Genomic DNA, 17,168 nt, shown 5'->3' with positions numbered 1-17,168 from the left:
GTAGGGATTGCTTTTCTGCGTGGAAAAGTGCAGTTTCCACTCTTCCTGAAATTTTTCTTTGTTTCTTGTAGATGGAGAACTGGATATTTCAAGATCTGAAGTGAAATTAAACTGGAATGGTCTTTTCATCAACTTCAAAGAGGTGGACAGGATTTTACTCATTTGAAGGAAACAAAAAGCATTTGGGGAACACCTTGAGTGCCAAACTTGATGGTTATTTTGTCTCAGCTCTTAATTTCATGATTTTGGGTGGTGATTGTGCTTATTTCCACAAGTTTGGCCTGTGATGGTACCCTTGGACTGTGTTATAGATAAGCGTGCTGATGCTATGGATGGACCCACCGCCAACATCTGTTTCTCCCTATCTTACAGCACATGGTCGATCTGACCCCCTTGGTCCTCAACCCTGGAGGCTTCATTTCTCATATTTGGCAGGAAACAGTGCACACAAGCTGCATTGCCTGGCTTCCCCTGGTGAGTGTCTGTACTTTGCCATCTGGACCCCGGGCTCTGATCCAGTGCTGGGGTCCTGTCTCTCTCACAGGCATGTGACTGGACCCGGGCTCTGTGACCTGGACCGGGGCTCTGTTCCTGTGCTGGGGTCCTGTCTCTCTCAACAGGACTGTGACCTGGATGCTAGGTTTGTTGTGGTGCCGTGTGATAGTGTGCTCAAAGGCAGAAGTTTATGATATTCCTTCCACTTCCAGAACTCACATGTAATCAGTGTTTGCTGTGGTAGAAGCCGTCAATGATCGGCCAAACCAGGTCAGCTGAAAGGAAGCAACTAAGGGGTTGCTGGAAATATATTGCGCTACAGGGTTCACAAATATGGATTGTTAAAATTCACTTATAGAGCCAGAGATGTAGCTTGTAATCACAGTTGGCGGCGGAGGCAGAAGGACCAGAAAGTCAAGGCCATCTCTGCTTATATAGTCAGTGTAAGGCCAGCCTTGGCTACGTGAGACCTGTCTTAAGGGGAGAAAAACTCTGTGTTCTGCCTATTCATCCTTTCCTTTCCTAACTCCTGACAACACTGGTGTGTGTGTGTGTGTGTGTGTGTGTGTGTGTGTGTACATGCATGCACTATATTTATGTATTGATGTTGGTCTGTGCACATGTGTATGGAGGCCAGAATGTTGAGGTCTTCATCACTCTCCACCTTTTGTTGCTATTATTGATACAGGGTTTCTCAGTGCATCTGTAACTTACTAATTTGACTGGGCTGGCTAGTCAGTGGAGCTCCAGGCATCACCTATCACTGTCCTCAGCTCTAGCCTGTTAGGCATGCACTGCAGTGCTGGCTTTTTATGTGGATGCTGGGAACATGAAGTCAGGTCTTCTTGCCTCTGTGGCAGGCACTGGGCCATCTGTCTAGCTTTAAATCACCCATCTTTTTCACTGTCTTCATAGTTTTGCCTTTTTTTGGGGGAGGGGCAGGGTTTCTCTGTGTAACAGTCCTGGCTGTCCAGGAACTCACTGTGTAGACTGGCCTCGAACTCAGAGTCCACCTGCCTCTGCTTCCCAAGTGTTGGGATTAAAGGTGTGCACACCACCACCAGCATCACAATTTTGCCCTTTGGAGGCTGCTATATTAGTTATCATTTGTGTGTATGTATCTGTGTGAATGTATACATACTTGTGCATGCACACAGGAGCCAGGAAAGGATGTAGGGTGTCTTTCTCTGTCACTCCCTGCCTGTTCCTTTGAGGCAGGGTCTCTCTCGAATCTGGAGCTCCTGTTTTCTTAGCTAAGTGGAAAGGTAGCAAATCCCAGCAGTCTTGGCTCCCTCCCAGGCAACCCTGGGGCTCGGGGTTCCACTGAGTCCATGGTTTTAGTTTTGTAAGTCTGGCAAACTGTCTATCAAAGTAAACAGATCACTTTCTTTACATCCCGGAAGTAATAAATGAGTTCAGATGATTTTTCCTGTATTTTTGCATATTTATTTTGTGTGTAGGGAGGCACATTGTGTGTGAAGGTCAGAGGTCAATTTGCAAGGAGGCACTTTTCTCCTTTTACCTAGAGATTGAACTCAGGTCATCAGGCTTGACCTCCTGAGCCACCTTGTGTCTCCTCCTGCCCTTGCCTTTTTTATATGTTGTCCAGGCAGTTTTGGAAGTCTTGGACTCAAGTGATCATTCAGCTTCAATACTCTGGGTATTTTGGAGTACTGGTGTGTACCATTGTGCCGTTCAGGTGATTTACACAAGGGAATCACAGATTCTCACACAGTGAGTTCTCCGGAGTGACTTACAAACAAGCAAACCTTTATGTCTTAGGCTTCTTTATAGCTGAGAGATGTACACCCTGAGATTGAGTGCTATGGAGCCATCAAAAGTCCAAAATAAATTGAGAATCGTACTGTCAAGGTTTTCTTCTTCTTCTTCTTCTTCTTCTCCTCCTCCTCCTCCTCCTCCTCCTCCTTTTCCTCCTCCTCCTTTTTCTTCTTTTCAAATGTTTTATTTATTTTTGTTTTATGTACATTGGCTTGCCTGTATGAGGGTGGTGGATCCCTTGGAACTGGAGTTACAGATAGTTGTGAGCTGCCATGTGAGTGCTGGCAAGGTCTGGAAGAGCAGCCAGTGCTGCCAACCACTGAGCCATCTCTTCAGCCCCATTGAGAGAATGTATTTTATTTATTTTTTTAATTTTTTTTTTTTTTTTTTTTTTTTTTTTTTTTTTGAGACAGGGTTTCTCCATGTAATTTTGGTGCCTGTCCTAGATCTCGCTCTGTAGCCCAGGCTGACCTGGAACTCACAGAGTCTGCCTGGCTCTGCTCCTGAGTGCTGGGATTAAAGGTGTGCTGCTTTTGGTTTTTTGAGATAGGGTTTCTCTGTGTAGCTTTGGCTAGCCTGGAACTCACAGAGATCTGCCTGCCTCTGCCTCCCAACTGCTGGGATTAAAGGAAGTGCCTTTTTTTTTTTTGAGCTGAGGATGGAACCCAGGGCCTTGAGCTAAATCCCCAACCTGGAAGTGCATCTTTTTAACTATGGAAGCATTACCAAATTCTTTGTGTGAGCATGACTGTGTGCTGTTTATTGTTGAGAACGGAATCCAGGACTGTGCATGTGGCCAGTTCACCATGGAGCTGCACTTCAGCCCTAGTCTCGCTTTTTAACTCTTTCCTAGCACATGACCACACATTTAGTGTCCGATTCAGGGCTGGTATATTAGTTACTTTTCTATTGCCATGATAAAACACCATGACTAAGGCAACTTTTTTTTTTTTTCCTGGAGCTGAGGACCGAACCCAGGGCCTTGCACTTGCTAGGCAAGCGCTCTACCACTGAGCTAAGTCCCCAACCCCGCCTAAGGCAACTTATAAAAGGAAAGGTTTATTTGGGGCTTCTGGTTCCAGAGGGACAGGAGTCCATCCCCGTCATGGCAGGGAGAAGGGCAGCAGGAAGGCCAGCCTGGCATGAGGACAGGAGTGGAGAGCTCAGAGCCCCATCCACAAACAGGAAGCAGGGATACACCGAGGACGGCTGGAGGCCTTTGGAACCCCAAATCCACACCTTTTAGTCCTTCCCAAACAGTTCTAACGATTGGGATCAAGAATTCACAAACACACAAACCTCCAGGCTCATTCACGCCACCGCAATTGGCTCTGTGGGAAAAGGCATTTGCTGCTGAGCCTGGAGATTGCGCAAGTCCTGAGCTCCACGTGCATGCTGTGGCACACTTGCACACACTAAATTTTCTTAGAGGCTCTGAGAATGGTCAGTGTTAACATGTAGTCATTGGCAGGTTTCTCTGTGTAGCCGGGCTGTCCCGGAACTCACTCTGTAGACCAGGCTGGCCTCAAACTCACAAAGATCCACCCGCCTCTGTGCACTGGAGTTAAAGGTGTACACCACCACTGTCTGGCCTAGATTTTTTTACAACTATATGTGTGGGTATCTATCTCTGTGTGGTTATGTGCTTGTGCGTATGGCTGCCTGAAGAAGCCAGAGGCATCCGGTTCCTCTTGAGCTGGGTTGAAATGTGAGTCACCTGACTCAGGTGCCAGGAGCAGAACTCAGGTCCACTGTGAGAACAGTCAGTACATGCTCTGAACTGATGAGTAACTTCTCCAGACCTTGGTTTTTCTAACATCTTTTTAGGTGGTGGTGTCAAGTCTCTTATCAAATGCAGTTTGCAAATATTCTCTTTTCTACTTTCCTTTTTTGTTTTTGAGTCAGGGTTTCTTTGTAGCGCTAGCTGTCCTGCAACTCACTTTGTAGCCAGGCTGGCCTCAAACTCACAAAGATCCACCTGCCTCTGCCTCATGAGCGCTGGGATTAAAGACTATCCTTTCAAGATAGGTCTTGAACTATAAAAAGTTCTCAGATTCAGTGACTGGGTGTTTGAGCTTGGTTGACACCTGGGAAACTGTCTCCAAAGCAAAGGTCCTTTGACTACAGGGCTGTGTGTGTGTGTGTGTGCTAGGTAAGTGACCTACTGCAGAGCCACACCCTAGACCCTGTCTTGGCTTCTGAGTCAGGATCTCACGAAGTTCATCAGTCTGACCTTGAACTTGTGACCTTTCTGTCCCAGCCTTGCTAGATGTGGGATTATATACCCAGAGAGGGTCCTAGTGAGCCTTATTTTTTTTTTTTTTTGTTTGTTTTTTTTGTTTTTTTTCAAGACAGGGTTTCTCTGTGTAGCTTTGCACCTTTCCTGGAACTCACTTGGTAGCCCAGGCTGGCTCAACTCACAGAGATCCACCTGGCTCTGCCTCCCGAGTGCTGGATTAAAGGCATGCACCACCACCGCCAGGCTGAGCCTTACCTTTTTGTTAGGCTAATCGAGAAAAGACACTTTGTAAAAAAAACTTCATGGTAGTGTTGGGATTAAAGGGTACACCACTGACACCCGGCTCCTTAATTTTTTTTATTAGTTTTTGGAATTTTTTGAGTTTATGAGTTTCTTTCTCCAGGAGGAAATGTTTCAATCTAGAGGAAATTGCTACAAACATGTATTCACAAAATGATACCCAAGTGGCCTGTTAGGAAGCTATGGATCTGATCAAAGGGGGTTGAAAGGTTGGACAGGCAGTGGCTGATTGCATGTACATTCCTGTAACCTAACCCTGGGAGGCTGAGGCAGGAGGATTGGCTGCAAGTTAAAAACCAGTCTGGACTACATAGTTTGAGGCTGCCCAGTCTCCAAAAGCAAAACAAAACAGCTATTGGGACATTTTCACTTATTTATTTATTTATTCTTAAACTTATTAATTAATTAATTCATTCATTCATTCATTTATCTGGTTTTTGAGATAGGGTCTCTGTGTAACAGCTCTAGCTGTCCTGGATCTCGCTCTGCAGACCAGGCTGGCCTCGAACTCACAGAGATCCGCCTGCCTCTGCCTCCGCCTGGCCATATTCACTCCTAACCGGCAGCAGGACAGCCCCCTGGTCGTCTGTACTGTGTCCTCTAGGTGTCACTGATAGGCAGTTAGATCTGTTGCAGTTTCTACAATCACAGAGTGCTATAACACAACACTGAGCAGACTCCATGGGAGAGATTTCTAGAAGAAATCTTGGGAGACAGCCGTAGCCTGTGACTTCATTGCACGTATGTCTGGCAGCCGTGTGTGCTGGTGCCCACTTCATGGGTATGTGTCGACCATCTCCCGTGCAGGACAGCAGCCTGCAGTGATTCCTCCAACACTGACGAGACTCCATCTCCTGTTGTGAAAACGTCCATCTTCACTCCGCCTGTTCTACTCAAGTTCCAGCCTGTACCCAGACCTAAAGACGATCCAGAGAATGAGCCCGGCAGTGCAGAGTCCATCCTTACCAAGAAGAGCGAGTAACCTCTTCCCTACAGACCACGCCCCAGGAATGAATAAATTTCCACAGAGGCGCATTATAGGCGAATTTTCCTTGTGTCTCGGCAGCCATTCCTAAATAACCTTTCAGGGGCTTATTATTAACTATAAATCCTTGGTTGATAGCTCAGGCTGGTTACTAGCTAGCTCTTACATTTTAAATTAACTCATATTTCTTATCTACTCTCTGCCACATGGTGGTACCTTCTTTATTTTTTTTTTTAAGATTTATTATTTATTATGTATACAATGTTCTGCCTGAAGGCCAGAAGAGGGTGCCAGATCTCATTACAGATGGTTGTGAGCCACCACGTGGTTGCGGGAATTGAACTCAGGACCCCTGGAAGAACAGCCAGTGCTCTTAACTGCTGAGCCATTCTCAGCCCCCATCTTCTTTATTTCAACACAGCACATTCATCTTGATTATCTCTGTGCCTCTCACAACTCCTGAGACTCCACCCAGCATCCTCTGTCTATCTGTCCTGACTATATTTCCTGCCTAGCTAATGACCAGTCAGCTCTTTTATTAAACCAATCAGAAGGCGCCTTGGCAAAGACACATCTTCACAGTGTACAGAATGATTATTCATAACAGTGCATCCTGGTGCGGAGCTCCCTGGGGCTCGTACATCCTCTCTGTACTTCTATCTAGAACAAATGGGGTACAGCCAACTTGGACTCCCGGCCTAAGGCTGCAAAGAAGATGTACAGTATGTGTTTGGCCAGTGGTGGTGCACGCCTTTAATCCCAGCACTTGGGAGGCAGAGACCATGCGATGGCCCCTTACTTGCACTCTGACAAGCAATTCCATTACGTGCACTGTGAATGGGGTGGGGAATATTGTTCTTCCCTCTGGTGACTGACCCCATTGATTTGGGTTTCTCTCTCCTTGCAAGTGAATTATGTTTTCCTTGTATGTATTCTCTAAACACAAACCTACTTTGGTGGGTGTTTTTGCCTGGAAGAGAGTGAGTGGGTCTGTCAGTTTCCAGCTTGGTACTTCTCTGAGTTTCAAAAATTCTCATTGTCACCTCATATGCAGGCCTTAGAACCTGTTCTCCATGTGAGATGTCGGTCATTGCTGGACATTAGGATATACTTACTGAGTCATGTGTGATACCCACACTTTCCTTGGGACTGTAGATTAAAAAATCAGAACATAGGCAAAATTACTACATAATTACAATTGTGATAAACTATGGGAGAGATATAAGGCTGGCCAAGGAAGGTCTCTTCTTTTTCTTTTCTTCTTTTTTCTTTTTTTTTTTTTTTTTTTTTTTTTGAGACAAGGTCTCACTGTATATTCCCGATTGGCTGTAACTCACTACATAGACCAGGCAGAACTTGAACTCACAGAGATCCTTCAGCCTCTGCCTCCAAGTGCTGGTATTACAGGTGTGTGCCCATGCTGGGCTAAAAGATCTTTTGAGGTGAGTTTTATTTGGAAACCAGAAGCCATGAGCAGAGGCACAGGGGACCGTCTCTGGGCGATGGGTGGATGGTGGTCCTTGTTAATCCCACTGTATGAGAGTAAAGACCATTACTCAAGTTTTTTGCTTGAATAAGATTTATTTCCTGTCAGAACCAGTTAACTCCCTAAAGCAGGGTTTGAGAGAATAGTCCTAAACACAGGAGGAATGTTTTATTTATAGTCCCCAAAACTGCAAGGCTAGGGCGCTTCCGATGGTTTCTTGGTTACATAGGAATTTGGCTGGTTGAACATCTTATCAGGGTAGTGAAAAAAAAAAAAGAAGCCGGGCGGTGGTGGTGGTGGTGGTGGTGGTGGTGGTGGTGGGTGGTGGTGGTGGTGGTGCACGCCTTTTCCCACTCGGAGGCAGAGCCAGGCAGATCTCTGTGAGTTCGAGGCCAGCCTGGGCTACCAAGTGAGCTCCAGGAAAGGCGCAAGCTACACAGAGAAACCCTGTCTCGAAAACCAAAAAAAAAAAAAAAAAAAAAAAAAAAAAAAAAAGAAAAGGAACATGACTGCCCTAGGTGTGGTGGAGGAGAAAGTTTATTGTACATAAAAGGGGAGCTTAGCCAGAGGCAGGGACACCTGGGAGGGTCCATAGTGACATGACCCTGAAACCATACAAGAAGGGGAGGAGGAGAGGGGGACCAGGTGCAGCAGCCAGGAGGCTCAAAGAGAGCGGATGAGAAGGCCAGGTAACCAAAATGGCTGGACTATACAAGGAAGGGCAGCCCAGCCCCGGGCTGGAGAAGTTTGGGGGGCGGGACAGGGCATGCATGCTAGCCAGGAGGCCTGTGACAGGTAGGGACTGAGGGATGCAGGGGAAACCTGGTGGCCGGCATCCACTTTGATATGTTAAACAGGCACCTCAGCTGTGTGTCCAAGTTTGAGAACTAACAGTTGGAGGTCAGGGTATGTGTGTGGAGCACATCCTTTAGCATGAAAGTGGAGATTTGCTACAGAGACAGGGAATCTGAGAATTCTTTGATCAGACATGTAGACAAGAACTCGACATGTAGTTTGCTTTGGGAATCAGCATATAAGGTGTTTAAAACCACAAGCTTGGGGGGCTGGAGAGATGGTTCAGCAGTTAAGGGCACTGGATGCTCTCCCAAAGGGTCAGGTTCAATTCCCATCACCCATAGGAGATCTGACGACCCTCACACAGACATACATGCAGGCAAAACACCAATGCACATAAAAAGTAAAAGCCACAAGCTTAGGCTGGAGAGATGGTTTCCTGGCTTCGCTGGTAAAAGCACTTGCTGCACAAGGCTGCAAGGAGAACCAACTCCTGAGTCTTGTCCTCTGAGCTCCACACGTGCCATGGCACATAATTGACCACACACTTACTTTAAAGGGAAATTCGGTCAGGCGGTGGTGGCGCACGCCTTTAATCCCAGCACTCGGGAGGCAGAGCCAGGCGGATCTCTGAGTTCGAGGCCGGCCTGGGCTACCAAGTGAGTTCCAGGAAAGGTGCAAGCTACACAGAGAAACCTGTCTCGAAAAAAAAAAAAGAAAAAAAAAAAGGGGGGGGGAATTCAGGCGTTTGTGCTTATTATACCCTTCAGTCCTCTGTATCCTTAGGCAAAAAACAAGCCAGAACAAGGACCTGGCCCCCAGGGAACGATCTAACAGAGGAGATATATGGGACTGGACCCGAGGGCTTTATCACTTGCCACCTGATGGGAGGACTTAGGGGCCGAAGGACAGCAAAGAAAAGGAGGTTCGTAAACTGTGGGGTGGACACACCTTCGCAGGCGCTGGTCCAGGAGAGAGGGCGAGAGGCTTTGATACAAGGGAGGCAGGTCTGAGCAGATCTGGCTGGCACAGCATGAGCTGGGCAAGTAACCAAGCAGTGCCCAGAGACGTCTCTGAGAAGTCGAAACGCAGTTTGGCGGGAGACAGGAAAAGCGGACTCTACTCAGCCAGCAAGCCTCAGCCTCGCAGGGTGGCCGCGCCCAGCATGCACTCTGGGCACCTGGAAACCACAGTTCCCAGAATGCCTTATTCCAACTTCCGGGACCGGGTGAGCCGAACTCCGGAAGTAGTCGAGGAAGCGGAGGCGCCCGAGTCTCATCGTCTGCTGGTGTCGCCTTGGGTTTGTCGCCGCCATGGGGAAGCGACAACACCAGAAGGACAAGATGTAAGTTGGCAGCACCTTTGGTCTCAGCTCATCGCCATCCTGAGGGTCATCTCCTCCCAAAAGCCTCAGTTCCCGCAGGCGCGGTGTCGTCCCTCGCGCGGCCTCCGCCGCCACCGGACTGGTTCCCGTCTGGGGTCTGCCCCACCTCCTCCCCTTCTGCCCCGGCCTTGGTTGTCTGCCCCGCGCAGACAGCCCACTTCGTCCTAGCTCTCGCCTGCTAGTCTACACACAGGCCACGGTTTAAGACGAGCGGGCCATGCTCCATGTTCTCTCCATTTTCTGTCTCTCGAAACTGGTGTAGTCCGATGTCCTCACCCCAAAGTGCCTGCAAGGATGCCTTTCACTTCTGTATTGTCAAATCTAGTGAAGCCGGCCCTTGGTGGCCCTCTCTTTTCTCCTTCCTCTTTGCTGGACTTTCTTCCCTTGTCCTAGACTTCATGGGTATCCCCTTCATTTCTGGTTCTCAGTGGGTGACCTGGTCTAGTAGTGGATCTCTACTGCACTTAAGTCAACTCAATAGCGCTCTCAGAATTAGTATGCCTGAAAGGGAACTCTTGATAATTTTCACACCTTAAGCCTGCTCTATTCCCATCCTGTCCCAGTGGTTACATAGTAAGTCCCTAATTTACCATACGTAGACGGAAAGACAATTCTCAGCCTTACACACCAGTAGAAACATGCACACGGCAACCAGAACTATGTTAGGTCATGTCTGGTTCCTGCTCAAAACCATCCAGCGACTTCCACCACACTTAGGCAAATATAGAGTACTTTCTGCGACTCAGCACTGCCCTTGCTTCTCTGCGTCCACACACCTCATTGCACGTTTCTCTAGCGTGTCCTTTTGGGGACACATTCAACTTCTCCTGCCCCAGTCTCAGTAAGTGCTGTTCTGTAAAGGGCCAGCCTAGCTCTTTCTCATTGTCAGATCTTCTGTAAATCAGTTGGTCTCCTTATCTTCCTGTCTGTTGTGCTTACCGTTGTGTGTCTGACACTGCACAAGTTTCATGGACAGTTGTCAAGCGAGTGGCAGTTCTGTCATGATATTTCTACAGCCTCTGTCCTTTCCTTGGAGGGAACTAGTAACACACACTGTCTTCCTTAGGTACATCACCTGCGCTGAGTACACTCACTTCTATGGTGGCAGGAAGCCAGGTAAGGATGCTGTGTTTCTGAGGAATGCATGTAGTGATCCAGAACAATGGGATAAGAACCAGAGCACTGACATTACAGTGTATAACTGCACTGAATACAGAGTTCACAAAAGAGTACATATACTCAACATAGTAGAGTATCCTTACCTCTTAGTGGAGTGTTTTAAAAAATAAATTTTAAGCTGGGCGGTGGTGGAGCACGCCTTTAATCCCAGCACTCAGGAGGCAGAGCCAGGTGGATATATATATATAATTTAAAATGGCTTTTTCTTTAGGAAGTGCTATAAACTTTTGCTTTAGAGGAGGAAAACAGGAATGATAGTACCCAAAGTTGCCAAGGCTGTAGAAAAGGACATAGTCATATTTTTTTAAAATTTATTTTATGTGCATTGGTGTTTTGCCTGCATGTGTATCTGTGTGAAGGTGTCAGATCCCATGGAACTGGAGTTACAGATGGTTGTGAGCTATCATGTGGTTGCTGGGAATTGAATCCAGGACCTCTGGAAGAACAGCCAGTTCTTTAACCACTGAGCCATCTCTTCAGCCCCCATATTTTTTTTTTAAGACAGTCTTATTATGTAGCTCAGTCTGGACTTGAACTCAGGACCCTTCTGTTTCTACCTCACCAGTGCTGGGATTATAGGCGTGAGTCACCATGCCAGTCACAGTCACAGTTGTGATGCTAATAAAGAATATGAGCTTTAAAAAGCCCAGCCAGGCTGGGTGCGGTGGCAACCTTCAATCCCAGTGCTCAGCACGCAGAGGCAGGCGGATCCCTGTGAGTTGGAGGCCAGCCTGGTCTACAGATGAGTTCCAGGACAGCTAGCGCTGTTACACAGAGAAACCCTGTCTTGAAAAACATGTGTGTGTGTGTGTGTGTGTGTGTGTGTGTGTGTGTATGTATACATATATTTTATTAATTTATTTTATATTTTATTTATTTAATTTATAATAAAATAAAATTTAAAAAATTCTGTGATGGAGCCAGCTGGTGGTGACGATGCACGTCTTTAATCCCAGCACTTGGGAGGCAGAGTCAGGCGGATCTCTGTGAGTTCGAGGACAGCCTGGTCTACAGAGCAAGATCCAGGACAGGGCACCAAAACTATACAGAGAAACACTGTCTTGAAACAAACAAACAAAAAAAAAAAGTTCTGTGATAGGGCTGGAGAGGTGGCTCAGTGGTTAAGAGCACCTACTGCTCTTCCAAACGAGCCAGGTTCAATCCCAAGCACCCATATGGCAGCTTGCAACTGTCTGTAACTCCAGTCCAGGGGATTCAACACCCTCACACAGACATATGTGCCTATAAAACACCAATATACATAAAATAAATCATTTAAAAAATTCTCTGCATTAAAACAATTCTTCAAATTGTTCAGCCCATTTGAAGACACCTGCCTTTGAGCCTCTGCCTTGTGCATGCTAGGCAATGCTTTATGACTGAGGTATGTCTCCAGCCCAGGAACGTGTGTGTTTTTCTTCTATCTCTAAATTTCAGAATGTCAGAGATCAAATCCAGGGCCTTGCATATGCTAAGCAAATGCTCCACCACTGAGTATACTTACAGTCACTCTTAAGTATTTTTTTGAACAATGTAGAATTTTATTGTTGTGTCTATGATGTAAGTGCAGGTGTAAGTATACTTTGGTACACATGTGGAAATCAGAGGACACCTTTATGGACTTGGCTGTCTTGGAACTTGCTTGTGGGTTCCAGGAATGGAACTCAGGCAGTCAGGCTTACGTGGCAAGAGCCTCTACCACTGAGCCAGCTTGCTGGCCCTCTGACTGGTTTTGTTTTATTTTGCTTTGTAGCTTAGGCTAACCTATACTGTGTAGCCCAGGTAAACCTTTAACTTGAGTCTTCTGTGTCAGCTTCTTGAGTACTGGATTTCTTAGAGGCGTGGGAAATTGTGGTTCATGTTTTCTTTTCCTTTTTTTTCCCCGGAGCTGAGGACCGAACCCAGGGCCTTGAGATTGCTAGGCAAGCGCTCTACACTGAGCTAAATCCCCAACCCCCATGTTTTCCTTTTTAAAGATTCACTTATTTTATGTTTATGAGTGTTATGTTTGCATGTACATGTGCACCATGTTTGTATCTGGTGTCCCTGGAGGCCAGAAGAGGCATTGAATCCCTGGAGTAGCTTAGTGATGCACCCAAGCATATACAGCATATATAAGGCCTGGGTTTGATGTCCAGCAACACACAACATGTGTATTTTCCCTCTTAAAACAACAGCAACAAAGAATTTAATCCATGGTAATGTAGTTTTTGGTGACAGGTACACAGAGATGAAATAGTTTCCAAATAAGTTCTCTGGTTTTTATTTTATTTAAACAGATATCACACAGACAAGTTTTCGCCGCTTACCTTTTGACCACTGTAGGTAAGACTTTTACAAGGCTTCTGTTTTCTTTTGATTATCATTTTCCAAATGTGTGTGTGTGTTAAGATAGGGTCTTTCAACTCTATAGCTGGAGCTGGCCTTGAACTCCTAATTCTCCTGTTTCTACCTCCCAAGTATTAGAATTTACAGCCTACCTTACTTGCATCTGGAGTATTTTTGCACTGACTTTTGCATAGACAGCCGATCATCCTTGATCTGAAAAAATCCAAAATTTAAAATATTCCCAAATCCACAACTTTTTGAAGTCTGAAACTCAGAAAGTTAGAATTTGGAGCATTTCAGTTTGGGGGCTCACCATGTACTGTGTGTGTGAGCTTGACCCTTTGAGATGCATTCAGGGTTTTCTCTGTGCCTTTCTAGATAACTTGAGCTGGAGAAAAGTGGATCCAGCCATGAGGACAGTCCATGGGTATTTTCTGGTTATTGTGTCTGGGTTTACCAGTTTTGCTTTTTAGCTTTATTCTTACCTTCTGAGTTTGAGCAGACCTTGCTAAGCATATTTTATGTGGGAGAGGACAGGCGCCTCGAGAGCAGCTGTGCCTGGGGTTCATCGAGGACGTAGTGTATTTATGTTTGAGAGGACAGGCGCCTCGAGAGCAGCCTGTGCCTGGGGTCCATCGAGTACGTAGTGGTATTTTATGTCTGAGAGGACAGGCGCCTCGAGAGCAGCTGTGCCTGGGGTCCATCGAGGACGTAGCACTGCGGAGTCGTGGCCCAGACGCTCGACTCCCTGTCTGCAGTGCTCCAGCTCTGTTTCTCGTCCAGATTGTAAGTCCTCGTGGCATCAGCAATAGTGACGACCTGGGGACTCAGGAACTGGTGGGAAGGGAGGGTAGCCTAGATGCAGAGCTATCAAGTGTGGCTTTGGGGCACATTGGTGTCTGGACAGAGGGAATTCTGTGGAGGCATGTCTAGGACCCAGCCATCTCCACACACTGGTCTCTAGGGTAAGGTGGGGAGGATGGGGTACTGTAAAGGTAGAGCAGTCTGGCATGCTTGGTTCTAATTCTGAAGGTCCTGGTGACCCAATTAGGGCCTGTCAGCCATTTGTCACAGTGCAGGGAGAAGGGAGGGAGGGCTGCAGCATGGGACGGGGACAGACCACAGTGCAGGAAGGCCTGCACATAGCTGTTTTATTCCAGAGGCGGGGCCTGCCTGCCTCTGCCCCTCAGGAAGCCCCGTGCCGTGCTAATGGAAGCGCAGTAGCACTGCTCAGGGAGGTGGAGAGGTAAAGTGTCCCGAGCAGAGATCTCCCTGTCAGCCTTGTTGGAATGAATGCTGTCTGGTTTAGTCGGTCTTTGAGAGAGCACTGCTTCCCCTCTTCTGTCTAGGCCTCTGACTCCACTCGTCCCTTTTAACCATAAATCACTGTGTAGACCAGCTGGCCTTGAACTCACAGAAATCCCCTGCCTCTGCTGGGGTTAAAGGAGCGTGCACCACACCCTGCCAAAGGTTTTTGTTTTGTTTTTAAGATAGGGTCTATATGCTGTTCTGGTTTCTGGTGGACCCGGGATTCACTGTGTAGACCAGGCTGGTCTCTAACTCAGGAGGATCACCCGCTCTGCCTCCTGGGTGCTGGATTTCAAGGCGTGAGACATCCCAGGAAAGAAAGGAAGCAGTGGTGGCTGTCCCCCAGCGGGCAGCTCGTGTGGGGACGTTACGGTAGTTGAGGCTGCCGTGAGCCTTTCACCCCCATGCTTCAGAAATTCCAAGGATTCCGTTTTTCCTCAGTCACGTTCCCAGCACACAGCCGAGGGGTGTGGGCACTGCAGACCACGGCAGCTCGTCAGACCTTGGGGTGGGCAGGTGGCTCTTTGATGAAGTTTGCTCTGCCTGCTCTGCAAGGGTCTGGAGAGGGAACTCAGTCTTGCTTCCTCAAGGCCACCACTGGGGGCCTCTTTTTGACTTGAATCCAACAACAAAACCTTTCACAACATGAAGTGGGCTTGAAAGCAGCTTGGCTGCTTCTGCACCAAGTGCTGAGGATCTGTTGGGATGATGCTTATCTCTAGTGGTGTCGGTGTGTCGGTGTGTCGGGGCAGAGCACACTGGAACTGTTGGGAAGGCTGTAGGAACTGTAGTGTGCGTAGTGTGCCCAGAAGCTGACCAGAGTCTGCCCTCTTCAGTCTCTCCCTGCAGCCTTTTGTCTACCCAGTCTGCACCCTGAAGGCGTCGTTCGATTTGCTGTGAGTTTCTCTTGAATTTTTACATTTCTTTTTATTTGTGGGGTGTGTGTGTTCCTAGTACATGTTGTTTGTGTGCAGTTGTGTGTGCCCTAGTATGTGTTGTTTGTGTGTGCAGTTTTTTTGTGTGTGTGTTTGTGCCTAGTACATGGTGTTTGTGTGCAGTTTGTGTGTGTTTGTGCCTAGTTGTGTTGTTTGTATGTGCAGTTTGTGTGTGTGTGTGTGTTGTGCAGTTGTGTTAGGTGCGTGTGTGTGTGTGTGTGTGTGTGTGTGTGGTGTGTGTGTGTGTGTGTGTGGAGGCCAGAGGTGGACCTCGGGGGTCTTTCTCTGTTGTTCTCCACCTTATGTTTTGAGACAGGACCTTGTCAGTGAACTTGGGACTTGCTGTTTCACTGGACTGGCTGACCAGCAAGCCCCAGGTCTGCCCTGCTGAAGTTATGGACGTGTGCTGTCTTGTCTGGCTGTTACATGGACCTTGTGCTTGCATAGAAAGTTCTTTGCCCACTGATCTGTCCCCAGCACTGTCTTTAATTTGATTTGACAATACTGCAGATTGTTGACATCCATTAGAGAAAGAGATGTTGAGTTTGTGGTTCCAAGCAGGGACAGTCTTGTCCTAGAAACCTCATGAGGTGTAGCAAGCCTCTTTAGGAATTGAGAGGGACAGCCAGGTCTTCAGAGACATGGCAGAAGTGCTCTGTGACCTCTGGCAGGCCCTATTAGCTGGCAGATGCTGTTGTCACTACTTGGGATGGAGATGAGTCCTTTCTACCCATGAGTTAGTTCTTGATGTGGAACAGCGATGTGCTGAATGTTCTCTGCGTGATGAAAGCAGGGCTGTAATGAAGGTGCCTAGTTCCCGGCATTATAGTCTGAAGCATTGTGCCCTATTTTATGTTCTAACATATGTTATCTTTGTTCTATATTTCAAGTTTGTTTTTAGATTCTAAAATATTTTCTAAAATTTAGAAGAAAATGTAAAATACTTGAATAGAACATTTTACCGTAAAAAGAGCTCACTGTTCAGGATCATCACTATGAATGTTTATGCCTTCTGGGCCCTGTACACAGATTTTTTTGGGGGCGGGGTCTCACTGTGTTGCCCTGGCTGGCATTGAATTCCTGGGCTCAAGTGATTTCCTGCCTTCCTCTCATAAGTAGCCAGGCTTACACAGTGGTGGCCCACCACCATGCGTGACTGCGAGTATAATTTTTGATGCTGACCTAGTATTTTGCTGTGTAGACATGATAAACATTCGTTTGCCCCTTTGCCTAGTTAAAGTTTTTTTTATATGCAACTGCAGTCAAACTCCTGCAAATGCTAAGTGGAGCTCATGGGAAAGCACAGTCCATGTGCACAGGCGTGTCACTGAGTGTATGGAAACCGTGTTCCACATGTGCAGCCTGCCGTGCCCTCGGCTGGAGCAGCCCTAGGCTCGGGGCTGTCATGGCAGCACCTACTGGTGACAGTTTTTAAGATGTATTTTATTTATGTGTGTGGGATGTCTGTCATGTCTGTCTGTGCACCACATTTGTGGAGTACTTGTAGGAGCTGGGAGAGGACATTGGATTCTCTGGATCTGGAGTTGAGATAGTTGTTATTGCTGTGTCCTGTGGGTGCTGGAGCCTGGCCTCTGCAGGAGCACCACGTGCCCTTAACTGCTGCGCCATCTCTCTGGCCCCAGTGACCTTTTCTGTTCTCTCCATCAGGAACATTGTTCCATGGCTTAAGAAGTATGGGACCAATCCAGCAATGGAGAGGTAGGTGGCCATGCAGGTACTTGTTCCATGGAGCTGGGCCCTGCCTTGACTTTGTCTTTGCCGTTTTCCTGTCCTCAGTGGGGAAACTGTTGACGGGGCCTGGAATGACAGTCCTCGTCTCTGTGCACACATGTGCATGGACAGTTGGCCCTCTGTGTTTGCAGATTCTGTGTTCTTGCATTACTCAACCGTGCTCAAAAAGAAGTATTTGTGGAAAATTTTATCTGTATTAATAT

At 47.2% G+C, this 17,168-nt stretch overlaps 2 long non-coding RNA genes across 2 annotated transcripts; both read left to right on the top strand.

Moving 5' to 3' along the window:
• The first annotated feature begins 406 nt into the window (after positions 1–406).
• LOC119086153 lies at positions 407–5,851 on the top strand. Its single transcript, XR_005090702.1, has 2 exons — positions 407–474; positions 5,621–5,851. It is a non-coding gene; the product is annotated as an uncharacterized LOC119086153 (long non-coding RNA).
• A 3,461-nt stretch (positions 5,852–9,312) lies between these two features.
• LOC114710552 lies at positions 9,313–15,156 on the top strand. Its single transcript, XR_003737076.2, has 4 exons — positions 9,313–9,424; positions 10,530–10,579; positions 12,922–12,967; positions 15,115–15,156. It is a non-coding gene; the product is annotated as an uncharacterized LOC114710552 (long non-coding RNA).
• Positions 15,157–17,168: the final 2,012 nt, after the last annotated feature.

This window comes from Peromyscus leucopus, unplaced genomic scaffold (assembly GCF_004664715.2).
Source record: "Peromyscus leucopus breed LL Stock unplaced genomic scaffold, UCI_PerLeu_2.1 scaffold_839, whole genome shotgun sequence".
NCBI lineage: Eukaryota > Metazoa > Chordata > Mammalia > Rodentia > Cricetidae > Peromyscus > Peromyscus leucopus.
Note: the sequence above shows the minus strand (reverse complement) of the source record. Positions and strands in the feature narration are given on the sequence as shown.